At 49.0% G+C, this 6,272-nt stretch overlaps 1 pseudogene; it reads right to left on the reverse strand.

The window, feature by feature from the left end:
• Nucleotides 1-638: 638 nt before the first annotated feature.
• On the reverse strand, nt 639-1,947 carry LOC144169824 (uncharacterized; annotated as a pseudogene).
• Nucleotides 1,948-6,272: the final 4,325 nt, after the last annotated feature.

The following is a 6,272-nucleotide window of genomic DNA, read 5'->3' on the forward strand; positions in this document are numbered from 1 at the left end:
GCACAATTGCAAAGAATGAGAGACATCATACTCTGGAAAGCCGCAGGTGCCGAAGCTGGCCCAAAGCAAACGCATTTGAACCGGTAGAGCCTTTCATGTGTAATGAGAGCCGTCAAGTCCCTACTCTGAGGATCCAGGAGAACTTGGTGATAGGCAGAAGTGAATTCAAGCTTCGAAAAATGCGTTGCCCCCACCAAAGCATAAGCAACTCATCCATGTGCGGCAGCGGGAAGCTGTCCGGAACGATCGCCTTGTTAGGTCCGCGTAAGTCTACACAAAGCTTAATGCTGCCATCTTTCTTCTCAATGACTGCAATGGGGGACACCCATGCTGACGCATTGATATCTTCAATGATGTCCAAGCTTTCCAAGCGCTGCAGTTCAGAAGACACGCGTGGGCGTAACATCAAAAGAAGACGGCGAAGCTTTGATGCTACCGGCTGAACACCCGCACGTGTCTTAATCTTGTGAACAACACCTTTTGGAAGACCCAGCTCATTTGTGAAGAGGGAGCCAAACTTTTGCTGAAGTGCTGGTGGCAACTGCGTGGGCGGCTCGAACGGACATGACACAGCTACTTTGGCATTCGGTACCGCGCTGGTCTGAAAACACTGCAGTTGAGACCCTACAATGCGCAGCTTCAATGCCTTAATGCCATCCAAGCCTATGAGAGAAGTGCCCTGTTCGACTACATAAAACAACAGAGGTGCGCTGCGATTCTCGAAGGAAACTGCCGAAAAGAAGCAGCGTCGAATCAAAATTGGTCGTTTGAAATAATCCAGAAGTTTACAGGAGGAACGGGGAGAAGCGGCACACTTAGAAATTGCTGGTCAAACACCTTTCCCGAAATAATTGAAACAGAAGAGCCAGAATCGACTAACAGTTTCAAATTGACTTGCTCGACTTGAACGTTAATGTGTATTGAAGATGCAAGAGGCTGTTGAACCACAAGAACCTGTACGGTTTCATCCTGCGGCGGGCTATCAGCTGAAACTTTGTAGCCAACTGTTTGCGGCAGTTTGTGGCTGCAAACGTTTTCAAAATGCCCGATACGGCCACAAAAGAAGCATTTTTTCCCTTTAGCTGGGCAGCGTTGCCATGAAGCGCGATGCTGGCTAGAACCACAACGAAAACAATGGGAAATATTTGCGTGTTGCTGCAAATTCGATGGAACGCGTTCTCGAGACGAGGGTGGTTCCCATGCGTAACTGCCTTATCCCATTCACCGAAAGTGCGAGCGCGCGGCCGTGAATGCGGAGATGTCAACGACGCACTGTCTTTAGTGCAAGAATGCGCAGATACTGGCTGCACAGAAACAGCAATTTCCTTCATTTCCACGGCTGCTTGCTCGATTTGACTCGTGAGAGCAACTTCCTTGTCAAACGACAACGAAGACCCTTCTAACAAAAGACGTTCCCGAATACGATGCGAGGACACACCGGCAACAAACTGGTCACGTAACGACTCTTCTGGCGATTTAAACGAGCACATCGCAGCAAGCTCGGAAAGGGCGGTCACGTACTCTTGAACAGATTCGCCTGGGGACTGAATCCGGTGATGACATCGGTGGCGCTCGACGACGAGGTTGCAGGTGGTATCGAAGTGCTTGGCCAGTGTCGCTACCGCGGAGGCATACAAGTCTGGCCTAGCTGCGGTGCCTCCCTTCTCCTCTGTCTTCTCTGCCGCCTGCGAAATAGACAGGGTGTTGAAAATACGTTGACCTTCGGGTCCCAAGGAATGTAGCAGAAGAGCCTTGCGACGCTCTGGGGGGGAACTCGGAAGCACCCGATGCGAGCAGGCAGACCTCCAACATGTCGTGCCATCGTGACCGTGGCTGCACGGGGCGACCGGGTGTCGGTAGAAACGGCTCCGGTGGGGCGATGCCGGCGAAAGCCATCGGGTAGGCGTGGCTGGTTGGGTCCCGGGGAATTACATGAAAATTCGGTCCTAAATCCACGTCGCCATTGTAATGAAGGAGTGACGTGACCTACACAGAGCTGCACGTGTGGCATACTGCTGTTTAATAGACGTTGCACAAATATATATATATACACAAGGACACAGTGTGGCAAACCCAAACACTGAAACCGGAACTGAAACTACGTAATATGTACAGGATATAACACTGGGATCTTTGTTCTGGAATCTGTGGGAAGAATCGAGGATGTGTTGACCGCGCTTGCTTGTAACGAAAAGTATGTCCGCTAACGAAGCACACGCAGGCAAAAATCACAGGCTCTTTTTGCTAGGAAATACATTCGTTTCCCCAGTACCAATAGCGTTTTCTCGTTATTATTTTCACTGCGGACTTTTAGCGCACTAGTAAATTATCGGTGGGCGGGCGGCACGGCCGCCGCTATTACGATGTCGTGGTAGCTGCTGGAATGCGCCTCCCTTTAGAAATAAATTTTATGGAACCAACTGTTTGCAAAGTGACCGTCCCAATTTTACGAAGTTCCCGATTCCTGGTTCCTGGTGACTTCCTTAGATGGGGTTTTAACTATATGTATGTATTCATGTATGTAATATATATATATATATATATATATATATATATATATATATATATATATATATATATATATATATATATACAGAAAGATAGGCCAGCAGCCTACAACGCCAAAGGGGGCATAGGGGTGTGGTTAGGCTCTTTTTCTTTTTCACAACGGTTAATGAAGTAGACATTTTTTAATATACAGAAGAAAGAAAGAAAGAAAAACACGCGCCCAGAGTGGGGACCGAACCCACGCCTTTCGATTACATGTCGAATGCCTTACCAATTCGGCTATCTGGGCACTGTGTTCTCCTTCACTTTCTGGGCTATTTATATTTACTAGAAGTGTATCTGACGCTTGAGGGTGGTAGCCAGCGCCACTCTGACTGCACGGGGAGAAGGGGACCTTCTTTTCAACCCCCGGGGCGTGACACGAACGTCTACAGCCTGTCATGAGCGGGTAACTGGCGGGAAGCCCTCTTATGCTACCTAGGCATCAAGGCTGCCAGAACCGAGACCCTCGCTAGGCTTTCGCAGAATAATATAGTAAGGAAATGAGGGGCTCGTTGAGGAAATACAGAAAGATAGGCCAGCAGCCTACAACGCCAAAGGGGGCATAGGGGTGTGGTTAGGCTCTTTTTCTTTTTCACAACGGTTAATGAAGTAGACATTTTTTTTAATATACAGAAGAAAGAAAGAAAGAAAAACACGCGCCCAGAGTGGGGACCGAACCCACGCCTTTCGATTACATGTCGAATGCCTTACCAATTCGGCTATCTGGGCGACTGTGTTCTCCTTCACTTTCTGGGCTATTTATATTTACTAGAAGTGTATCTGACGCTTGAGGGTGGTAGCCAGCGCCACTCTGACTGCACGGGGAGAAGGGGACCTTCTTTTCAACCCCCGGGGCGTGACACGAACGTCTACAGCCTGTCATGAGCGGGTAACTGGCGGGAAGCCCTCTTATGCTACCTAGGCATCAAGGCTGCCAGAACCGAGACCCTCGCTAGGCTTTCGCAGAATAATATAGTAAGGAAATGAGGGGCTCGTTGAGGAAATACAGAAAGATAGGCCAGCAGCCTACAACGCCAAAGGGGGCATAGGGGTGTGGTTAGGCTCTTTTTCTTTTTCACAACGGTTAATGAAGTAGACATTTTTTTTAATATACAGAAGAAAGAAAGAAAGAAAAACACGCGCCCAGAGTGGGGACCGAACCCACGCCTTTCGATTACATGTCGAATGCCTTACCAATTCGGCTATCTGGGCGACTGTGTTCTCCTTCACTTTCTGGGCTATTTATATTTACTAGAAGTGTATCTGACGCTTGAGGGTGGTAGCCAGCGCCACTCTGACTGCACGGGGAGAAGGGGACCTTCTTTTCAACCCCCGGGGCGTGACACGAACGTCTACAGCCTGTCATGAGCGGGTAACTGGCGGGAAGCCCTCTTATGCTACCTAGGCATCAAGGCTGCCAGAACCGAGACCCTCGCTAGGCTTTCGCAGAATAATATAGTAAGGAAATGAGGGGCTCGTTGAGGAAATACAGAAAGATAGGCCAGCAGCCTACAACGCCAAAGGGGGCATAGGGGTGTGGTTAGGCTCTTTTTCTTTTTCACAACGGTTAATGAAGTAGACATTTTTTTTAATATACAGAAGAAAGAAAGAAAGAAAAACACGCGCCCAGAGTGGGGACCGAACCCACGCCTTTCGATTACATGTCGAATGCCTTACCAATTCGGCTATCTGGGCGACTGTGTTCTCCTTCACTTTCTGGGCTATTTATATTTACTAGAAGTGTATCTGACGCTTGAGGGTGGTAGCCAGCGCCACTCTGACTGCACGGGGAGAAGGGGACCTTCTTTTCAACCCCCGGGGCGTGACACGAACGTCTACAGCCTGTCATGAGCGGGTAACTGGCGGGAAGCCCTCTTATGCTACCTAGGCATCAAGGCTGCCAGAACCGAGACCCTCGCTAGGCTTTCGCAGAATAATATAGTAAGGAAATGAGGGGCTCGTTGAGGAAATACAGAAAGATAGGCCAGCAGCCTACAACGCCAAAGGGGGCATAGGGGTGTGGTTAGGCTCTTTTTCTTTTTCACAACGGTTAATGAAGTAGACATTTTTTTTAATATACAGAAGAAAGAAAGAAAGAAAAACACGCGCCCAGAGTGGGGACCGAACCCACGCCTTTCGATTACATGTCGAATGCCTTACCAATTCGGCTATCTGGGCGACTGTGTTCTCCTTCACTTTCTGGGCTATTTATATTTACTAGAAGTGTATCTGACGCTTGAGGGTGGTAGCCAGCGCCACTCTGACTGCACGGGGAGAAGGGGACCTTCTTTTCAACCCCCGGGGCGTGACACGAACGTCTACAGCCTGTCATGAGCGGGTAACTGGCGGGAAGCCCTCTTATGCTACCTAGGCATCAAGGCTGCCAGAACCGAGACCCTCGCTAGGCTTTCGCAGAATAATATAGTAAGGAAATGAGGGGCTCGTTGAGGAAATACAGAAAGATAGGCCAGCAGCCTACAACGCCAAAGGGGGCATAGGGGTGTGGTTAGGCTCTTTTTCTTTTTCACAACGGTTAATGAAGTAGACATTTTTTTAATATACAGAAGAAAGAAAGAAAGAAAAACACGCGCCCAGAGTGGGGACCGAACCCACGCCTTTCGATTACATGTCGAATGCCTTACCAATTCGGCTATCTGGGCGACTGTGTTCTCCTTCACTTTCTGGGCTATTTATATTTACTAGAAGTGTATCTGACGCTTGAGGGTGGTAGCCAGCGCCACTCTGACTGCACGGGGAGAAGGGGACCTTCTTTTCAACCCCCGGGGCGTGACACGAACGTCTACAGCCTGTCATGAGCGGGTAACTGGCGGGAAACCCTCTTATGCTACCTTGGCATCAAGGCTGCCAGAACCGAGGCCCTCGCTAAGCTTTCGCAGGATAATATGATTTGGAAATGAGGGGCTCGTTAGGAAATACAGAAAGAAATGCCGGCAGTCTACAACGTCAAAGGAGGCATAGGGGAATGGTTAAACTATTTTTTGACCGTTAGTGAAGATATATCTTTTTTTATTATTTACGTAGAACGAAAGAAAGAAAAACGCGCCCAGAGTGGGGACCGAACCCACGCCTTTCGATTAGATCTCGAATGCCTTACCAATTTGGCTGCGACTGTGTTCTCCTTCACTTTCTGGGGTAGTTATATTTACTACAACTGTATCTGACGCTTGAGGGTGGTAGCCAGCGCCACTCAGACTATACGGGGAGAAGGGGACCTTCTTTTCGAACCCCGGGGCGTGACTCGAACGTCTACAGCCTCCTTTGGCGTTGTAGACTGCCGGCATTTCTTTCTGTATTTCCTAACGAGCACCTCATTTCCAAATCATATTATCCTGCGAAAGCTTAGCGAGGGCCTCGGTTCTGGCAGCCTTGATGCCAAGGTAGCATAAGAGGGTTCCCCGCCAGTTACCCGCTCATGACAGGCTGTAGACGTTCGAGTCACGCCCCGGGGTTCGAAAAGAAGGTCCCCTTCTCCCCGTATAGTCTGAGTGGCGCTGGCTACCACCCTCAAGCGTCAGATACACTTCTAGTAAATATAAATAGCCCAGAAAGTGAAGGAGAACACAGTCGCCCAGATAGCCGAATTGGTAAGGCATTCGACATGTAATCGAAAGGCGTGGGTTCGGTCCCCACTCTGGGCGCGTGTTTTTCTTTCTTTCTTTCTTCTGTATATTAAAAAAAATGTCTACTTCATTAACCGTTGT

The sequence above is a fragment of the Haemaphysalis longicornis genome, unplaced genomic scaffold (assembly GCF_048455015.1).
Source record: "Haemaphysalis longicornis isolate Haplotype H1 unplaced genomic scaffold, Haemaphysalis longicornis Haplotype H1 scaffold_1, whole genome shotgun sequence".
In the NCBI taxonomy this organism is placed as follows: domain Eukaryota; kingdom Metazoa; phylum Arthropoda; class Arachnida; order Ixodida; family Ixodidae; genus Haemaphysalis; species Haemaphysalis longicornis.